This window comes from Festucalex cinctus, chromosome 12 (assembly GCF_051991245.1).
Source record: "Festucalex cinctus isolate MCC-2025b chromosome 12, RoL_Fcin_1.0, whole genome shotgun sequence".
Classification (NCBI taxonomy): Eukaryota; Metazoa; Chordata; class Actinopteri; order Syngnathiformes; family Syngnathidae; genus Festucalex; species Festucalex cinctus.
In genome coordinates, this window is record NC_135422.1 from 25292290 (window position 1) to 25314031 (window position 21742).

The window sequence follows — 21742 nt, forward strand, 5'->3', positions numbered from 1 at the left end:
TGTTTTTGTAAAAATTATTATTATTATTATTATTATTATTATTATTATTATTATTATTATTATTATTATTATTATTCTTCTTTATTCTCCGCAAACAATCGCGATTTTGGGTACCTAAATATTCACGAAAACTCACCAAACTTTGCACACTCCTCAGGTCCGGCGAAAAATTTGATATTATGAAGTCGTTATAACAACGCGACTCTATAGCGCCCCCTAGCGTAGAAAAATAAAAACCAAGCCCGACACGTTTGAGCTAGAGCAACGAAAATTGGCAGGCACGTGTAGCACCCCGAGACGCACAAAAAAGTCTATTGGGACCATGTAGCTAAAATGTACAGGAAGTGAGCTATGAATTTTTTAATGTCCAATTTTGGCCTATTTTGGCACGATCACTGTGGTCATGCTTTTTCCCCCTTTGCAAACATTTTTCATCCAATTGACTTCAAACTTGGCATTTATCATCTCAAGACCTAAGAGAACAGCTGGGCAAAACATCTTGCCTTTTAGAAATACTATACGACGGGGGCGGAGCATCAAATATTGCCTTTAAAATTTCATTTGTCCAGAAAGAGCAAATGCTTAATAACTCCCATGTTCAAGCTCCAAAAAATCTCAAACTTCTCAGGCAACGTAATAGTCACAGCCTGAAAACATCTATATGACAAAATTCAGTTATACATATAGCGCCACCTAGTGGTTACAATAAATGTCATACTTTACGTTTTTAGCTACTGTGCTGAGCTTGTTGAAGGGATCCATTTGAAAATTGGTCAGAAAAGCCTTAAGATGTTGATCATGCCCCACACCGAATATTGTAACTTTTCGTCAAAGGGCGTGGCCGCTACGGTGACGCAAAATCTGAAGATTTTTCGTGAAAATAAAAGCTGCATTAACTTGACCGAGATGATCCTATCTTCTCAAAATTTCACACATTTGAAGAGAGTCCAGCTCTAAAGACATCTACTAACTTACATTTCATCTAACTGATAGCGCCACCTAGTGGCAATTTTTTTTCTTACGAATTTTCTTCTACGTTTTTCTCCAAACACGTTAACTGGACCTACCTCATATTTGCTCAGAGGAGGGTTTCGGCCTTCATGATGTCACAACACGAAGTTTGTGAGTTTTCGCGAATTGCTGTAGGCGTGGCTAAGCGCTGTTCGCCAAGAAAACAACGCCAGTTTTGAGGGTCTAAACATGCACAGAAACTCCTGAAACTTGGCACACACATCTGGCCTGGTAAAATGAGCAATATTTTATTGTTGATTGTGCTATTTTTACAAAAATGACTCAATAGCGCCCCCTTGAAATTTTTAACGAAGCAGCCCCGGTTGTACGTTTAAGCAAGAATGACGAATATATTTAAGTGTATGAGGGAGCCCAAGACCTACAAAAAAGTCTCTTGTACCCATATGCTAAAATGAACAGGAAGTGAGCTACGAATTTTTGAATGTCCCATTTTTGACGATTTTTGCACATTCACAGGGGGCAGACTTTTGCCCACTTCTCCTACACGTTTCATCCGACTGAGTTAAGACTTGGCCTGGACCATGTCAAGACCTGAGCCAACGACAGGGGGAAAAATTTTGACTTTTCGAAATACTATATGATGAGGGCGGGGCATCAAAATTTGTGTTTCACAATGAAAAAGGATATGCTTGATAACTCCCCGGTACATGCTCCAAAAAATCCCAAACTTGACATGTATGTTTATCGTCAAGGCCTGAAGTTATCTCTATGACAACATTCAATTATATATGCAGCGCCACCTAGCCCTTGAGGCATGAAAAAAAAATACCCCACATACGGTATTTTGTACAAAAAATGTACACTCATTCTAAATGTGATAACTAAGTCATTTATGAATATTTTTTTAGTTTCCACCACTCAAAATGTTCACTGGCATCAGACTTATCCAAACATATATATATTTTTATTTATTTTTGATAGCCTCTATGGACATTAAAAGCAATATCGTGAATGAAGGATATGCTTAATAACTCCACGGTACATGCTCCAAAAAAAAATCCCACACTTGACATGTATGCTTATAATCAAGGCCTGAAGGTATCTCTATGACAACATTCAGTTATAAATACAGCGCCACCTAGCCCTTGAGGCTTATATAAAAAAAAATAAAAATACCCCACATACGGTATTTTGTACAAAAAATGTACACTCATTCTAAGTGTGATAACTAAGTCATTTATGAATATTCTTTTAGTTTCCACCACTCAAATTGTTCACTGGCTTCACACCGATCCAAACGTATGTACGTTTCCATTTTGTTTTATTCATTTTTGATTGCCCCTTTGGACAATAAAAGTAACATTGTGCAATGAGTACAACGAGTGATGATGTATATATACACTTTTACAAAAAATACCAATCAGGGCAACTCATTGCCTAAAAATAAAAAAGGACGCTGATTTTTGCAGGTCTTAACAATCACCAAAACCCGTTGAGCTTGACACACACACTGGCAAAAAAATATTCTACATGTAAACGTTTATTATGCCATTTTCAAAGAAATTTTGCTTCCAATATGCCAGTACCCCAACGTGCCAGTACCCCAACGTGCAAGTACCCCAACGTGCAAGGACCCCAACGTGGCCCGGGCTGCGAGGGCCCTTTATAGCTGCTCGCAGCTCTAGTTATTAGGGCCCGAGCAGCGGCGGCGGCGGTGCCGCTGCGAGGCCCTATTGTTTTTGTAGGAATTCTTCTTATTATTATTATTAGGGCCCGAGCAGCGACCGCTGCGAGGTCCCTATTGTTCCTGAAGGAATTCTTATTATTATTATTCTTCTTCTTCTTTGTTATTATTCTTTTCCGCAAACAACCACATTTTTGAGGCACTAAACATGAACGAAAACTCACCAAACTTTACACGCAGATCGGGTCTGGCGAAAAATTTGATATTTTAAAGTCGCCATACATGATAACAGAAAAATGGCTCTGTAGCGCCACCTACATAGGTTTAACGGATCCCTGTCCCGCTACGATTGTCCTATGGCTACGAAAATTGTGTGGCACCTGTAGCACATCCAGATGAACAAAAACCTCTTTGATATGTGTACCCTAAAATAGACAGGAAGTGAGGTATGAGTATTTGAATGTCCAATTTTGGCCCATTTTTGCACATTTACAGGGGTCATACTTTTGCCCGCTTCTCCTACACGGTTAACCCGATTGACTTCAAACTTGGGCTGTACCATCTCAACACCTGGGACAACATCATGGTAAAAAATCTAAAGTTTTTGACATACTATATGACGGTGGCGGGGCATCAAATTTACAGTTTCAAAATTCTTACTTAACGAAGCATTGCCGGTGGTACGTTTAATCTAGAGCTACGAAAATTGGTACACATATGTAACAGACTATGATCTACAAAAAAGCCTGTTGGTGCCATATGCTAAACCTAACAGGAAGTCCGCCAGAGGCGAGGCATCAAATTTTGTGTTTCAAAATTCTAACTTAATGAAGCATTCCCGGCTGTACATTTCACCTAGAGTTACCAATATTTGAAGACATATGTAACAGCCCTCAAGGTACAAAAAACTCTTTTTGAACCATATGCTAAACCGAACAGGAAGTCCGCCATTTTGATTTACTTTGGAACGTGTTGCCATTTTTTGGGCCATTTCATAGGGGTCTTATTTTAACGAACTCCTCCTACAGAGTTTATCCGATCATCTCCAAACTTGGTGTGATTCATCTTAAGATGTTGAAGATGAAAAGTTATTGAAAGCTTTTTATTTTGTCGCACGCTGTTGCCGTGGCATGCACAGTTTGCAAAGGAAAAAATTACTTCTTAATGAAGCATTCCCAGTTGTACGAAGCAGCTAGAGCTACGAAAATTTGGAGACAAATGTAACAGCCCACGATGTACAAAAAAGTCTCTTGGTGCCATGTGCTAAACCCAACAGGAAGTCCCGTAGGGGCCGGGCATCACATTTTGAGCTAAAAAACTCCTCTTTAACGAAGCATTCCCGGTTGTACGTTTCACCTAGCGCTATGATAATTTAGAGGCATACATAAGAGCCCACGATGTACAAAAAAGTCTCTTGGAACCATGTGCTAAACCAAACAGGAAGTCCGCCATTTTGATTTATGATGGGATTTGTAGACTTTTTTTGTGGCCTTTTTTAGGGGTCATATTTTAACTCCTCCTACAAAATTCATCCGACCGTGTTCAAACTTGGTGTGTTTCATCTTAAGATGTTTAAGATGCAAATTTATCGAAAGTTTTTTATTTTGTCGCACGCTGCTGCTATAGCGATGCATTGGTTGCCAAGTAAAGTGCTGCTTTGTTTTTTTTTATCTATACATGTGTGAAAACTCGTGAAACTTTGCACACACATCAGACTTGTCATTAACATGAATTTTTAGAGATTTCTTGTGCAATTTGCAATAAATCGCACCCTCTATACATTTTTTATGGAGCATTTCCGATTGGATGATTCAAGCGCAAAATAACTAAAGATGACTTGACTTGACCTAGATTTGTGAAAACTCAGAGGCATACCTATTATATTATTATTATTTTTTGTACCTTACAAGATTATCTCTTGTGCCACATTAAACCCCTTTGCAGGCCTGAGCCAAACCACGGTCCATACATTTGATACCACTGCTTTATTTCAATGGTCAAGTACTTCATAACCACACCTACTTATGCTTGTCCTTGCATATATAGTAGACAACAAAGAGCTCTTTCAACAAAAGACATTTCCATCTACAAAGTCATACAAGGTAAGCACTCTATAAATTCTGCAATCACTACACTTCTATTCCTAAATTATCACTTCAAATACCAACAATGGTTAATACAGCTACAAATTTCTTGTATGTTTATGAAGTATGATACTGTATTTATTTCTACTCCTTTGCTTTTCTACAGAACATGAACAAATCACCAAGCAAATTCTCTTTTGATAAAGACCCTCTAATCATCTCCATACGCAAAGATTGCCAACTTTTTTCCGTAAGTATACAATACATAAACTAAACAGGACAACTTTCTCAATCATCCTTCCTCTCTTTAGTTTTTCCTCTGGTCTCTTGAGCTCGCTAAATTTGCTGGAATTTAGAGGCTTCCGGGGTTGGCGTAAGACTTTGATTTTGTAATCATGGGGAAGGCAGGAAGTGTTTGGTCGGTGCTGGATGTCACTTTGATTTACCTTTCTTTTCTCTTTATTTCTTTTTTTTCTGACCTTTTCTCTGGTCTCCTGACCATTTAAATCTCACGACTCTGGCAAGATTCTGAAGTACCTGGTTAAGGCGAAGGGTAATGGGATATTTATAAGGTTTTAGGTGAATGAATGAGTATAAATTTATACGTATTTGCACGCACGCACGCAAACGCACGCAAACGCACACACGCAAACGCACGCACGCACGCAAACGCACGCACGCAAACGCACGCACACATACACACACACAAAAAAAAAAAAAAAAAAAAAAAAAAAAAAAAAAAAAAGAAAAAAAAAAAAAAAAAAAAGAAAAAAAAAAAAAAAAAAAAAAAAAATACAAAGTCATACAAGGTAAGCACTCTATAAATTCTGCAATCACTACACTTCTATTCCTAAATTATCACTTCAAATACCAACAATGGTTAATACAGCTACAAATTTCTTGTATGTTTATGAAGTATGATACTGTATTTATTTCTACTCCTTTGCTTTTCTACAGAACATGAACAAATCAACAAGCAAATTCTCTTTTGATAAAGACCCTCTAATCATCTCCATACGCAAAGATTGCCAACTTTTTCCCGTAAGTATACAATACATAAACTAAACAGGACAACTTTCTCAATCATATACAGTATGCCATACATATATGTATTAAGTTCTCATTTATTAACAGGTTTGTTAAAGGCACCTTTAGTGTGTTTTTCTGTTTGTAATGTTTCTCCACGAGCACGTCTAGCCATTGATATCATGTAGAACACATATGCTAACCTTTTAGAGACAATTGAAGCTTACTTGCACAGTAGCCACTATCTTAACCACTTAATTCACATGTCTACTTGACAACTTATTACATGTAGTGAAATGGTACTTTGTGCGTCTTATGCTTTTTTCTGAACACTGCTTTTCAACTCTTTCCTTAAAACCAATACATGCGGCACTGTTATACTGTATAAATATATATGTCCGTGTGTATATATAACCATTTATGTACCTGTCGTATCCTTACTTTTATTCATCATTTCATCACACAATCCTAAAACATTGCTTTTTGACCCAGAGGATTCAACTATACCATTTTTGCGTGTCTTATTACTTACTAGCTATATTATTTATTAACGGGCAAAAACTATGAATATAAGATCACCGTCAAATATTACGTCTGTAATATCCATATACAGTGCATTACATAATATGCATTTGTATTAAGACACTACCATGCTAAAAATATGCACACGACTGTTCTGTAAACTACACCTAAGACAACCAAACTTCACAGATCTAACATGATTCTTCATTCTTTTTTGTTCTACAGATGTATCAAATGCTGCCACACAGACAGAAGAAGCCACTGAGGACATGCACGAAGACGATGATCACAATATAACAGGACAGGTTAACCCCCCTGAAGTTTTAGCCCGCAGATCAAAGCGTCCTAGGACTAATTCATCCATGGAGGTTACATTATCCTAAGACAGACTATGTGCTAACCCAAACTCTTTGACCCCAAGGGATTCATCTGTCCCAGAAAACTTTTACACTAAAGAGTTTATCTGTCCTAGGGCGCTGTTAACCCCAGGTTAAAGTGTTATTTAATCTGTCCTGTTACAACAGCTATACATAAACAGCTGCATTCCTCTCCTGTTCCATCTCTCGCACTTCTTTCATCTCTTTTTCTCCTCTACTTATACCTATGCTTGCTCATGTGCTTTTTTCCCCTTTAGATGATGTCATTGGTTAGCCTGCTTCAAAGCTACATTTTTTCTTGAATAACTGTCACACATTTACTGTTTGCTGGACCCTACAAAACTGTCACAATACTTCACTATGTCATGAATACATATGTGTTGCACAGCGACACCACATTAAGAGTCATCAAAAAGCTTTTTATTTGATCACACACCATCTCTGTGCCATGCAATGTTTTCAAATAAACAGATGCTGGTTTTGAATATCAAACGAGCGACTTTTCATGAAACTTTGCACACACATCAGAAAGTCCACACTTTTGAATTTATTTTGGGAATTGTGCATCATTTTTGGCCTTTTACTGCACTTTTTTACACACAAGGCACGGCAAATGCATTTCTATTTTCCATGGTCCTTGTCTATTTAACAGTACCCCAACGTGCAAGTCCCCCGACTTGCATATACCCCAACGTGGCCCGGGTTGCGAGGGCCCTTTATAGCTGCTCGCAGCTCTAGTTCTTATTATTATTCTTCTCCGCAAACAATCGCATTTTTGAGACACTAAACGTGACCGAAAACTCACCAAACTTTACACGCACATCAGGCCTGGCGAAAAATTTGATATTTTAAAGTCGCCATACATGATAACAGAAAAATGGCTCCTTAGCGCCCCCTACATAGGTTAAACGGATCCCTGTCCTGCTACGATTGTCCGACGGCTATGAAAATTGTGTGGCACCTGTAGCACATCCCAATGAACAAAAACCTCTTTGAAGTGTGTACCCTAAAATAGACAGAAAGTGAGGTATGAGTATTTAAATGTCCAATTTTGGCCCAGTTTTGCATATTTACAGGGGTCATACTTTTGCCCGCTTCTCCTACACGGTTAACCCGATTGACTTCAAACTTGGGATGTACCATCTCAACACCTGGGACAACATCATTGTGAAAAATGAAAAGTTTTTGATATACTATATGACGGCGGTGGCGCATCAAATTTAGAGTTTAAAAATTCTTACTTCACAAAGCATTGCCGGTTGTACGTTTAATCTAGAGCTACGAAAATTGGTACACATATGTAACAGGCTATGACCTACAAAAAACTCTTTTTGAACCATATGCTAAACCTAACAGGAAGTCCACCATTTTGATTTATTTTGGAACGTGTTGCCATTTTTTTGGCCATTTCATTGGGGTCTTATTTTAACGAACTCCTCCTACAGTGTTTATCCGATCATCTTCAAACTTGGTGTGAATTCATCTTAAGATGTTGAAGATGGAAAGTTATTGAAAGCTTTGTAGTTCGTCACACGCTGTTGTCATGGCATGCACTGTTTGCAAAGGAAAAAAAATATCCTTAAAGAAGCATTCCCATTTATACGAAGCAGCGAGAGCTACGAAAATTTGTAGACATATGTAACAGCCCAAGATGTACAAAAAAGTCTCTTGGTGCCCTGTGCTAAACCCAACAGGAAGTCCCCCAGGGGCCGGGCATCACATTTTGAGCTAAAAAACTCCTCTTTAACAAAGCATACCCGGCTGTACGTTTCACCTAGAGTTACCAAAATTTGTAGAGGTATATAACAGCCCTCGAGGTACAAAAAACTCTTTTTGAACCATATGCTAAACCTAACAGGACGTCCGCCATTTTGATTTACTTTGGAATGTGTTGCCATTTTTTGGGCCATTTCATAGGGGTCATATTTTAACGAACTCCTCCTACAGAGTTTATCCGATCATCTTCAAACTTGGTGTGACTCATCTTAAGATGTTGAGGATGAAAAGTTATTGAAAGCTCTTTATTTCGTCGCACGCTGTTGTCGTGGCATGCACTTTTTGCAAAGGAAAAAAATCCTTCTCAATGAAGCATTCCCAGTTGTACGAAGTAGCTAGAGCTACAAAAATTTGTAGACATATGTAACAGCCCACAATGTACAAAAAAGTCTCTTCGTGCCATGTGCTAAACCCAACAGGAAGTCCCCCAGGGGCCGGGCATCACATTTTGAGCTAGAAAACTCCTCTTTAACGAAGCATTCCCGGTTGTACGTTTCACCTAGCGCGATGATAATTTGCAGGCATACATAAGAGCCCACGATGTACAAAAAAGTCTCTTGGAACCATGTGCTAAACCAAACAGGAAGTCTGCCATTTTGATTTACGATGGGATTTGTTGCCATTTTTTGTGGCCTTTTTCAGGGGTCATATTTTAACGAACTCCTCGTACAAAGTTCATCCGACCGTCTTCAAACTTGGTGTGTTTCATCTTAAGATGTTTAAGATGCAAAGTTATCGAAAGTTTTTTATTTTGTCGCACGCTGCTGCTATAGCGATGCATTGTTTGCCAAGTAAAGTGCTGCTTTGTTTTTTTATCTATACATGTCTGAAAACTCATGAAACTTTGCAAACACATCAGACTTGTCATGAACATGAATTTTTAGAGATTTATTGTGCAATTTGCAATAAATAGCGCCCTCTAGACATTTTTATGAAGTATTTCCGATTGTATGATTCTGCTAGATTTGTGAAAATTAGGACAGACCCCTATCAGCCTAATACCTACAAAAAAGTATTATGTAGCCATTTGCCAAACCAAAGAGGAAGTCCGCTATTTTGATTTTATTTTGGGAATTATACATCATTTTTGGCCTCTTTCATAGAACTTTGCACAGACAAGGCATGGGAAAAACTAACATTTTAAATGGTCCTTGTTCCATGTAACAGTACCCCAACGTGCCAGTACCCTGACGTGCAAGTAACCCAACGTTGTGCTCAATAGCGCCCTCTATGCATTTTTATGGAGCATTTCCAATTGTATGATTCAAGCGATACACAACTAAAGATGACTTGACCTAGATTTTTGAAAACTGGGAGGCATACCTATTAGCTTAAGACCTACAAAAAGTATTCTGTAGCCGTATGCTAAACCTAAAAGGAAGTCCGCCATTTTGAATTTATTTTGGGAATTGCACACCATCTTTGGCCTTTTGCACTCACAAAGCTTGTCAAAAACATTTTAGATGGTCCTTGTCCGATTTGACAGTACCCCAACGTGCCAGTACCCCGACGTGCAAGTACCCCAACGTGGCCCAGGTTGCGAGGGCCCTTTATAGCTGCTCGCAGCTCTAGTTAGGGCCCGAGCAGCTACCGCTGCGAGGTCCCTATTGTTTTTCGATCGGATTATTATTATTATTATTATTATTATTCTTCTTCTTCTTCTTCTTCTTCTCCGTAAACGATCACGATTTTGGGTACCTAAACATTTCCGAAAACTCACCAAACTTTGCACACTCCTCAGGCCCGGCGAAAAATTTGATATTATGAAGTCATCATAACAACGCGACTCTATAGCGCCCCCTAGCATAGAAAAATAAAAACCAAGCCCGGCATGTTTGAACTAGAGCAACGAAAATTGGCAGGCACGTGTAGCACCCCGAGACGCACAAAAAAGTCTATTGGGACCATGTAGCTAAAATGTACAGGAAGTGAGCTATGAATTTTTTAATGTCCAATTTTGGCCTATTTTGGCACATTCACTGTGGTCATGCTTTTGACCCCTTTGCAAACATTTTTCATCCAATTGACTTCAAACTTGGCATTTATCATCTCAAGACCTGAGAGAACCACTGGGGAAAAAATCTTGCCTTTTCGAAATACTATATGACGGGGGCGGGGCATCAAATATTGCCTTTAAAATTTCATTTGTCCAGAAAGAGCAAATGCTTAATAACTCCCATGTTCAAGCTCCAAAAAATCTCAAACTTCTCAGGCAACGTAATAGTCAAGGCCTGAAAACATCTATATGATAAAATTCAGTTATACATATAGCGCCACCTAGTGGTTACAATAATTGTCATACTTTACGTTTTTAGCTACTGTGCTGAGCTCGTTGAAGGGATCCAGTTGAAAATTGGTCAGAAAAGCCTTAAGATGTTGATCATGCCCCACACCGAATATTGTAACTTTTCGCCAAAGGGCGTGGCCGCTACGGTGCCGCAAAGTCTGAAGATTTCTCGTGACAACAAAAGCTGCATTAACTTGACCGAGATGATGCTATCTTCTCAAAATTTTACACAATTGATGAGAGTCCAGCCCTAAAGACATCTACAAACTTATATTTCATCTTACTGATAGCGCCACCTACTGGCAATTTTTTTTCTCACGATTTTTCTTCAATGTTTTTCTCCAACCATGTTAACTGGACCTACCTCATATTTGCTCAGATGAGGGTGTCGGCCTTCATGCTGTCACAACATGAAGTTTGTGAGTTTTCGCGAATCGCTGTGGGCGTGGCTAAGCGCTGTTCGCCAAGAAAACAACGCCAATTTTGAGGGCCTAAACTGCCACAGAAACACACGAAACATGGCACACACAGCTGGCCTAGCAAAATGAGCAATTTTTTATCGTCGATTGTGCTATTTTTACAAAAATGACTCAATAGCGCCCCCTAGAAATCTTTAACGAAACAGCCCCAGTTGTACGTTTAAGCAAGAGCTACAAATTTTTTTAGGTGTATTAGGAAGCCCAAGACCTACAAAAAAGTCACTTGGACCCATATGCTAAAATGAACAGGAAGTGAGCTACGAATTTTTGAATGTCCCATTTTTGACGATTTTTGCACATTTACAGGGGGCATACTTTTGCCCACTTCTCCTACACGTTTCATCCGACTGACTTCAGACTTGACCTGGACCATGTCAAGACCTGAGCCAACGACAGGGGGAAAAATCTTGACTTTTCGAAATACTATATGATGAAGGCGGGGCATCAAAATTTGTGTTTCGCACTGAAAAAGGATATGCTTAATAACTCCCCGGTACATGCTCCAAAAAATCCCAAACTTGACATGTATGTTTATCATCAAGGCCTGAAAGTATCTCTATGACAACATTCAGTTATATATGCAGCGCCACCTAGCCCTTGAGGCATAAAAAAAATAATACCCCACATACGGTATTTTGTACAAAAAATGTACACTCATTCTAAGTGTGACAAATGTTGAGGGTTTCGGCCTTCATGATGTCACAACACGAAGTTTGTGAGTTTTCGCGAATTGCTGTGGGCGTGGCTAAGCGCTGTTCGCCAAGAAAACAACGCCAGTTTTGAGGGTCTAAACATGCACAGAAACTCATGAAACTTGGCACACACATCTGGCCTGGTAAAATGAGCAATATTTTATTGTTGATTGTGCTATTTTTACAAAAATGACTCAATAGCGCCCCCTAGAAATTTTTAACGAAGCAGCCCCGGTTGTACGTTTAAGCAAGAACGACGAATATTTTTAGGTGTATGAGGGAGCCCAAGACCTACAAAAAAGTCTCTTGGGTCTACATGCTAAAATGAACAGGAAGTGAGCTACGAATTTCTGAATGTCCCATTTTTGACGATATTTGCACATTTACAGGGGGCATACTTTTGCCCACTTCTCCTACACGTTTTATCCGACTGACTTCAGACTTGACCTGGACCATGTCAAGACCTGAGCCAACGACAGGGGGGAAAATTTTGACTTTTCGAAATACTATATGATGAAGGCGGGGCATCAAACTTTGTGTTTCGAACTGAAAAAGGATATGCTTAATAACTTCCCAGTACATCCTCCAAAAAATCCCAAACTTGACATGTATGCTCATAGTCAAGGCCTGAAGGTATCTCTATGACAACATTCAGTTATATATGCAGCGCCACCTAGCCCTTGAGGCAAAACAAAAAAATACCCCACATACGGTATTTTGTACAAAAAATGTAAACTCATTCTAAGTGTGATAACTAAGTCATTTAGGAATATTCTTTTACCTTCCACCACTCAAAATATTCACTGGCATCAGACCTAACCAAACATACATATTTTTGTTATTTAGTTTTATGTATTTTTGATAGCCTCTATGGACATTAAAAGCAATATCGTGAATGAAGGCTATGCTTAATAACTCCCAGGTACATGCTCCAAAAAATCCCATATTTGAAATGTATATTTAGAGTCAAGGCCTGAAGGTATCTCTATGACAAAATTCAGTTATAAATACAGCGCCACCTAGTCCTTGAGGCATAAAAAAAAATGCCTCACTTACGGTATTTTTGCAAAAATTGTAAACTCATTGTAAGTGTGATAACTAAGTCATTTATGAATATTCTTTTCCTTTCCACCACTCAATATGTTCACTGGTATCAGACTGATCCAAACATACGTATTTTTTATTTAGTTTTATTTATTTTTTTTATCGCCTCTATGACATTGTGCAATGAGTACGAGCGATGATGTGTGTATATATACTTTTACGAAAAATACCAATCAGAGCAACTCATTGCCTAAAAATTAAAAAAAGACGCTGATTTTTGCAGATCTTAACAATCACCAAAACCCATTGAGCTTGACACACTCATCACACCTGGCAAAAAAAAAAAAAAAAAAGTCCACATGTTTATCATGCCATTTTCAAAGAAATTCTGCTTCCAATGTGCCAGTACCCCAATGTGCAAGTTCCCCAACGTGCAAGTACCCCAACGTGGCCCGGGCTGCGAGGGCCCTTTATAGCTGCTCGCAGCTCTAGTTATTATTATTCTTCTTCTTCTTCTTCTTCTCCGTAAACGATCACGATTTTGGGTACCTAAACATTTACGAAAACTCACCAAACTTTGCACACTCCTCAGGCCCGGCGAAAAATTTGATATTATGAAGTCGTCATAACAACGCGACTCTATAGCGCCCCCTAGCATAGAAAAATAAAAACCAAGCCCGGCACGTTTGAGCTAGAGCAACGAAAATTGGCAGGCACGTGTAGCACCCCGAGACGCACAAAAAAGTCTATTGGGACCATGTAGCTAAAATGTACAGGAAGTGAGCTATGAATTTTTTAATGTCCAATTTTGGCCTATTTTGGCACATTCACTGTGGTCATGCTTTTTCCCCCTTTGCAAACATTTTTCATCCAATTGACTTCAAACTTGGCATTTATCATCTCAAGACCTGAGAGAACAACTGGGGAAAAAATCTTGCCTTTTCGAAATACTATATGATGGGGGCGGGGCATCAAATATTGCCTTTAAAATTTCATTTGTCCAGAAAGAGCAAATGCTTAATAACTCCCATGTTCAAGCTCCAAAAAATCTCAAACTTATCAGGCAACTTAATAGTCACGGCCTGAAAACATCTATATGATAAAATTCAGTTATCCATGTAGCGCCACCTAGTGGTAACAATAATTGTCATACTTTACGTTTTTAGCTACTGTGCTGAGCTCGTTGAAGGGATCCAGTTGAAAATTGGTCAGAAAAGCCTTAAGATGTTGATCATGCCCCACACCGAATATTGTAACTTTTCGCCAAAGGGCGTGGCCGCTACGGTGCCGCAAAGTCTGAAGATTTCTCGTGACAACAAAAGCTGCATTAACTTGACCGAGATGATGCTATCTTCTCAAAATTTTACACAATTGATGAGAGTCCAGCCCTAAAGACATCTACAAACTTATATTTCATCTTACTGATAGCGCCACCTACTGGCAATTTTTTTTCTTACGATTTTTCTTCAATGTTTTTCTCCAACCATGTTAACTGGACCTACCTCATATTTGCTCAGATGAGGGTGTCGGCCTTCATGCTGTCACAACACGAAGTTTGTGAGTTTTCGCGAGTCGCTGTGGGCGTGGCTAAGCACTGTTCGCCAAGAAAACAACGCCAGTTTTGAGGGTCTAAACATGCGCAGAAACTCATGAAACTTGGCACACACATCTGGCCTGGTAAAATGAACAATATTTTATTGTTGATTGTGCTATTTTTACAAAAATGACTCAATAGCGCCCCCTAGAAATTTTTAACGAAGCAGCCCCGATTGTACGTTTAAGCAAGATCTACGAAAATTTTTACGTGTATGAGGGAGCCAAAGACCTACAAAAAAGACTCTTGGACCCATATGCTAAAATGAACAGGAAGTGAGCTACGAATATTTGAATGTCCCATTTTTTACGATTTTTGCACATTTTCAGAGGGCATACTTTTGCCCACTTCTCCTACACGTTTTATCCGACTGACTTATGACTTGACCTGGACCATGCCAAGACCTGAGCCAACAACAGACGGAAAAATCTTGACTTTTGGAAATACTATATGATGAGGGCGGGGCATCAAAATTTGTGTTTCGCACTGAAAAAGGATATGCTTAATAACTCCCCGATACATGCTCCAAAAAATCCCAAACTTGACATGTATGTTTATCGTCAAGGCCTGAAGATATCTCTATGACAACATTCAGTTATATATGCAGCGCCACCTAGCCCTTGAGGCATGAAAAAAAAATACCCCACTTACGGTATTTTGTACAAAAAATGTAAACTCATTCTAAGTGTGATAACTAAGTCATTTAGGAATATTCTTTTACCTTCCACCACTCAAAATATTCACTGGCATCAGACCTAACCAAACATACATATTTTTGTTATTTAGTTTTATGTATTTTTGATAGCCTCTATAGACATTAAAAGCAATATGGTGAATGAAGGCTATGCTTAATAACTCCCAGGTACATGCTCCAAAAAATCCCATATTTGAAATGTATATTTAGAGTCAAGGCCTGAAGGTATCTCTATGACAAAATTCAGTTATAAATACAGCGCCACCTAGTTCTTGAGGCATAAAAAAAAATGCCTCACTTACGGTATTTTTGCAAAAATTGTAAACTCATTGTAAGTGTGATAACTAAGTCATTTATGAATATTCTTTTACTTTCCACCACTCAATATGTTCACTGGTATCAGACCGATCCAAACATACGTATTTTTTATTTAGTTTTATTTATTTTTTTTATCGCCTCTATGGACAATAAAAGCAACATTGTGCAATGAGTACGAGCGATGATGTGTGTATATATACTTTTACGAAAAATACCAATCAGAGCAACTCATTGCCTAAAAATAAAAAAAAGACGCTGATTTTTGCAGATCTTAACAATCACCAAAACCCATTGAGCTTGACACACTCATCACACCTGGCAAAAAAAAAAAAAAAGTCCACATGTTTATCATGCCATTTTCAAAGAAATTCTGCTTCCAATGTGCCAATACCCCAATGTGCAAGTTCCCCAACGTGCAAGTACCCCAACGTGGCCCGGGCTGCGAGGGCCCTTTATAGCTGCTCGCAGCTCTAGTTCTTCTTCTTCTTCTTCTTCTTCTTCTTCTTCTTCGTAAACGATCGCGATTTTGGGTACCTAAACATTCACGAAAACTCACCGAACTTTGCACACTCCTCAGGCCCGGCGAAAAATTTTATATTATGAAGTCGTCATAACAACGCGACTCTATAGCGCCCCCTAGCGTAGAAAAATAAAAACCAAGCCTGGCACGTTTGAGCTAGAGCAACGAAAATTGGCAGGCACGTGTAGCACCCCGAGACGCACAAAAAAGTCTACTGGGACCATGTAGCTAAAATGTACAGGAAATGAGCTATGAATTTTTTTATGTCCAATTTTGGCCTATTTTGGCACATTCACTGTGGTCATGCTTTTTCCCCCTTTGCCAACATTTTTCATCCAATTGACTTCAAACTTGGCATTTATCATCTCAAGACCTGAGAGAACAACTGGGCAAAAAGTCTTGCCTTTTCGAAATACTATATGATGGGGGCGGGGCATCAAATATTGTCTTTAAAATTTCATTTGTCCAGAAAGAGCAAATGCTTAATAACTCCCATGTTCAAGCTCCAAAAAATCTCAAACTTCTCAGGCAACGTAATAGTCACGGCCTGAAAACATCTATATGATAAAATTCAGTTATACATATAGCGCCACCTAGTGGTGACAATAAATGTCATACTTTACGTTTTTAGCTACTGCGCTGAGCTCGTTGAAGGGATCCAGTTGAAAGTTGGTCAGAAAAGCCTTAAGATGTTGATCATGCCCCACACCGAATATTGTAACTTTTCGCCAAAGGGCGTGGCCGCTACGGTGCCGCAAAGTCTGAAGATTTTTCGTGACAATAAAAGCTGCATGAACTTGACCGAGATGATCCTATCTTCTCAAAATTTCACACATTTGATGAGAGTCCAGCCCTAAAGACATCTACGAACTTATATTTCATCTTACTGATAGCGCCACCTAGTGGCAATTTTTTTTCTTACGAATTTTCTTGTACATTTTTTCTCCAAACACGTTACCTGGACCAACCTCATATTTGCTCAGATGAGGGTTTCGGCCTTCATGATGTCACAACACGAAGTTTGTGAGTTTTCGCGAATCGCTGTGGGCTTGGCTAAGCACTGTTCGCCAAGAAAACAACGCCAGTTTTGAGGGTCTAAAAATGCGCAGAAACTCATGAAACTTGGCACACACATCTGGCCTGGTAAAATGAACAATATTTTATTGTTGATTGTGCTATTTTTACAAAAATGACTCAATAGCGCCCCCTAGAAATTTTTAACGAAGCAGCCCCGATTGTACGTTTAAGCAAGATCTACGAAAATTTTTACGTGTATGAGGGAGCCAAAGACCTACAAAAAAGTCTCTTGGACCCATATGCTAAAATGAACAGGAAGTGAGCTACGAATTTTTGAATGTCCCATTTTTGACGATTTTTGCACATTTTCAGGGGGCATACTTTTGCCCACTTCTCCTACACGTTTTATCCGACTGACTTATGACTTAACCTGGACCATGCCAAGACCTGAGCCAACAACAGACGGAAAAATCTTGACTTTTGGAAATACTATATGATGAGGGCGGGGCATCAAAATTTGTGTTTCGCACTGAAAAAGGATATGCTTAATAACTCCCCGATACATGCTCCAAAAAATCCCAAACTTGACATGTATGTTTATCGTCAAGGCCTGAAGGTATCTCTATGACAACATTCAGTTATATATGCAGCGCCACCTAGCCCTTGAGGCATGAAAAAAAAATACCCCACTTACGGTATTTTGTACAAAAAAATGTAAACTCATTCTCAGTGTGATAACTAAGTCATTTAGGAATATTCTTTTACTTTCCACCACTCAAAATATTCACTGGCATCAGACCTAACCAAACATACATATTTTTGTTATTTAGTTTTATGTATTTTTGATAGCCTCTATGGACATTAAAAGCAGTATCGTGAATGAAGGCTATGCTTAATAACTCCCAGGTACATGCTCCAAAAAATCCCATACTTGAAATGTATGCATATAATCAAGGCCTGAAGCTATATCTATGACAAAATTCAGTTATAAATACAGCGCCACCTAGTCCTTGAGGCATAAAAAAAAATGCCTCACTTACGGTATTTTTGCAAAAATTGTAAACTCATTGTAAGTGTGATAACTAAGTCATTTATGAATATTCTTTTACTTTCCACCACTCAATATGTTCACTGGCATCAGACCGATCCAAACATACGTATTTTTTATTTAGTTTTATTTATTTTTTGATCGCCTCTATGGACAAAAAAAGCAACATTGTGCAATGAGTACGAGCGATGATGCGTGTATATATACTTTTACGAAAAATACCAATCAGGGCAACTCATTGCCTAAAAATAAAAAAAAGACGCTGATTTTTGCAGATCTTAACAATCACCACAACCCATTGAGCTTGACACACTCATCACACCTGGCAAAAAAAAAAAAAAATCCACGTTTATCATGCCATTTTCAAAGAAATTCTGCTTCCAATGTGCCAGTACCCCAACGTGCAAGTACCTCAACGTGGCCCGGGCTGAGGGCCCTTTATAGCTGCTCGCAGCTCTAGTTAGGGCCCGAGCAGCGACCGCTGCGAGGTCCCTATTGTTTTTGTAAAAATTATTATTATTATTATTATTAGGGCCCGAGCAGCGACCGCTGCGAGGTCCCTATTGTTTTTGTAAAAATTATTATTAGTATTATTATTATTATTATTATTAGGGCCCGAGCAGCTACCGCTGCGAGGTCCCTATTGTTTTTCGATCGGATTATTATTAGGGCCCGAGCAGCGACCGCTGCGAGGTCCCTATTGTTTTTGTAAAAATTATTATTATTATTATTATTATTATTATTATTATTATTATTATTATTATTATTATTATTATTATTATTATTCTTTATTCTCCGCAAACAATCGCGATTTTGGGTACCTAAATATTCACGAAAACTCACCGAACTTTGCACACTCCTCAGGTCCGGCGAAAAATTTGATATTATGAAGTCGTTATAACAACGCGACTCTATAGCGCCCCCTAGCGTAGAAAAATAAAAACCAAGCCCGGCACGTTTGAGCTAGAGCAACGAAAATTGGCAGGCACGTGTAGCACCCCGAGACGCACAAAAAAGTCTATTGGGACCATGTAGCTAAAATGTACAGGAAGTGAGCTATGAATTTTTTAATGTCCAATTTTGGCCTATTTTGGCACATTCACTGTAGTCATGCTTTTTCCCCCTTTGCAAACATTTTTCATCCAATTGACTTCAAACTTGGCATTTATCATCTCAAGACCTGAGAGAACAGCTGGGCAAAACATCTTGCCTTTTCGAAATACTATATGACGGGGGCGGGGCATCAAATATTGACTTTAAAATTTCATTTGTCCAGAAAGAGCAAATGCTGAATAACTCCCATGTACAAGCTCCAAAAAATCTCAAACTTCTCAGGCAACGTAATAGTCACGGCCTGAAAACATCTATATGACAAAATTCAGTTATACATATAGCGCCACCTAGTGGTTACAATAAATGTCATACTTTACGTTTTTAGCTACTGTGCTGAGCTCGTTGAAGGGATCCATTTGAAAATTGGTCAGAAAAGCCTTAAGATGTTGATCATGCCCCACACCGAATATTGTAACTTTTCGCCAAAGGGCGTGGCCGCTACGGTGACGCAAAGTCTGAAGATTTTTCGTGAAAATAAAAGCTGCATTAACTTGACCGAGATGATCCTATCTTCTCAAAATTTCACACATTTGATGAGAGTCCAGCCCTAAAGACATCTACTGACTTATATTTCATCTAACTGATAGCGCCACCTAGTGGCAATTTTTTTTCTTACGAATTTTCTTCTACGTTTTTCTCCAAACACGTTAACTGGACCTACCTCATATTTGCTCAGATGAGGGTTTCGGCCTTCATGATGTCACAACACGAAGTTTGTGAGTTTTCGCGAATTGCTGTGGGCGTGGCTAAGCGCTGTTCGCCAAGAAAACAACGCCAGTTTTGAGGGTCTAAACATGCACAGAAACTCATGAAACTTGGCACACACATCTGGCCTGGTAAAATGAGCAATATTTTATTGTTGATTGTGCTATTTTTACAAAAATTACTCAATAGCGCCCCCTAGAAGTTTTTAACGAAGCAGCCCCGGTTGTACGTTTAAGCAAGAACGACGAATATTTTTAGGTGTATGAGGGAGCCCAAGACCTACAAAAAAGTCTCTTGGACCCATATGCTAAAATGAACAGGAAGTGAGCTACGAATTTTTGAATGTCCCATTTTTGACGATTTTTGCACATTCACAGGGGGCAGACTTTAGCCCACTTCTCCTACACGTTTCATCCGACTGAGTTAAGACTTGGCCTGGACCATGTCAAGACCTGAGCCAACGACAGGGGGAAAAATTTTGTCTTTTCGAAATACTATATTATGAGGGCGGGGCATCAAATTTTGTGTTTCGCAATGAAAAAGGATATGCTTGATAACTCCCCGGTACATGCTCCAAAAAATCCCAAACTTGACATGTATGTTTATCGTCAAGGCCTGAAGTTATCTCTGTGACAACATTCAGTTATATATGCAGCGCCACCTAGCCCTTGAGGAATAAAAAAAAAATACCCCACATACGGTATTTTGTACAAAAAATGTACACTCATTCTAAGTGTGATAACTCAGTCATTTATGAATATTCTTTTAGTTTCCACCACTCAAATTGTTCACTGGCTTCACACCGATCCAAACGTATGTACATTTCCATTTTGTTTTATTCATTTTTGATTGCCCCTTTGGACAATAAAAGTAACATTGTGCAATGAGTACAACGAGCGATGATGTGTATATACACTTTTACAAAAAATACCAATCAGGGCAACTCATTGCCTAAAAATAAAAAATAAGACGCTGATTTTTGCAGATCTTAACAATCACCAAAACCCATTGAGCTTGACACACTCATCACACCTGGCAAAAAAATAAAAAAAATAATCCACGTTTATCATGCCATTTTCAAAGAAATTCTGCTTCCAATGTGCCAGTACCCCAATGTGCAAGTTCCCCAACGTGCAAGTACCCCAACGTGGCCCGGGCTGCGAGGGCCCTTTATAGCTGCTCGCAGCTCTAGTTATTATTATTATTATTATTATTCTTTTTCTCCGTAAACGATCGCGATTTTGGGTACCTAAACATTTACGAAAACTCACCAAACTTTGCACACTCCTCAGGCCCGGCGAAAAATTTGATATTATGAAGTCGTCATAACAACGCGACTCTATAGCGCCCCCTAGCATAGAAAAATAAAAACCAAGCCTGGCACGTTTGAGCTAGAGCAACGAAAATTGGCAGGCACGTGTAGCACCCCGAGACGCACAAAAAAGTCTACTGGGACCATGTAGCTAAAATGTACAGGAAATGAGCTATGAATTTTTTTATGTCCAATTTTGGCCTATTTTGGCACATTCACTGTGGTCATGCTTTTTCCCCCTTTGCCAACATTTTTCATCCAATTGACTTCAAACTTGGCATTTATCATCTCAAGACCTGAGAGAACAACTGGGCAAAAAGTCTTGCCTTTTCGAAATACTATATGATGGGGGCGGGGCATCAAATATTGTCTTTAAAATTTCATTTGTCCAGAAAGAGCAAATGCTTAATAACTCCCATGTTCAAGCTCCAAAAAATCTCAAACTTCTCAGGCAACGTAATAGTCACGGCCTGAAAAC

At 39.0% G+C, this 21742-nt stretch overlaps 1 protein-coding gene and 1 long non-coding RNA gene across 10 annotated transcripts in view; one reads left to right on the forward strand and one right to left on the reverse strand.

Moving 5' to 3' along the window:
- The window catches only part of ak7b (adenylate kinase 7b), a 784344-nt gene that overhangs the window by 719126 nt on the left and 43476 nt on the right, over positions 1 to 21742 (reverse strand). The gene's annotated exons all lie outside the window — the stretch shown is intronic.
- Positions 4104 to 7309, forward strand: LOC144032047 (uncharacterized). 3 transcript variants are annotated; one of them, XR_013287668.1, is made up of 3 exons: positions 4104 to 4758; positions 5698 to 5781; positions 6514 to 7309. It is a non-coding gene; the product is annotated as an uncharacterized LOC144032047 (long non-coding RNA). The 3 variants fall into 3 exon arrangements; XR_013287670.1 differs by lacking the exon at positions 4104 to 4758 and adding an exon at positions 5533 to 5549; XR_013287669.1 differs by lacking the exon at positions 4104 to 4758 and adding an exon at positions 5568 to 5619.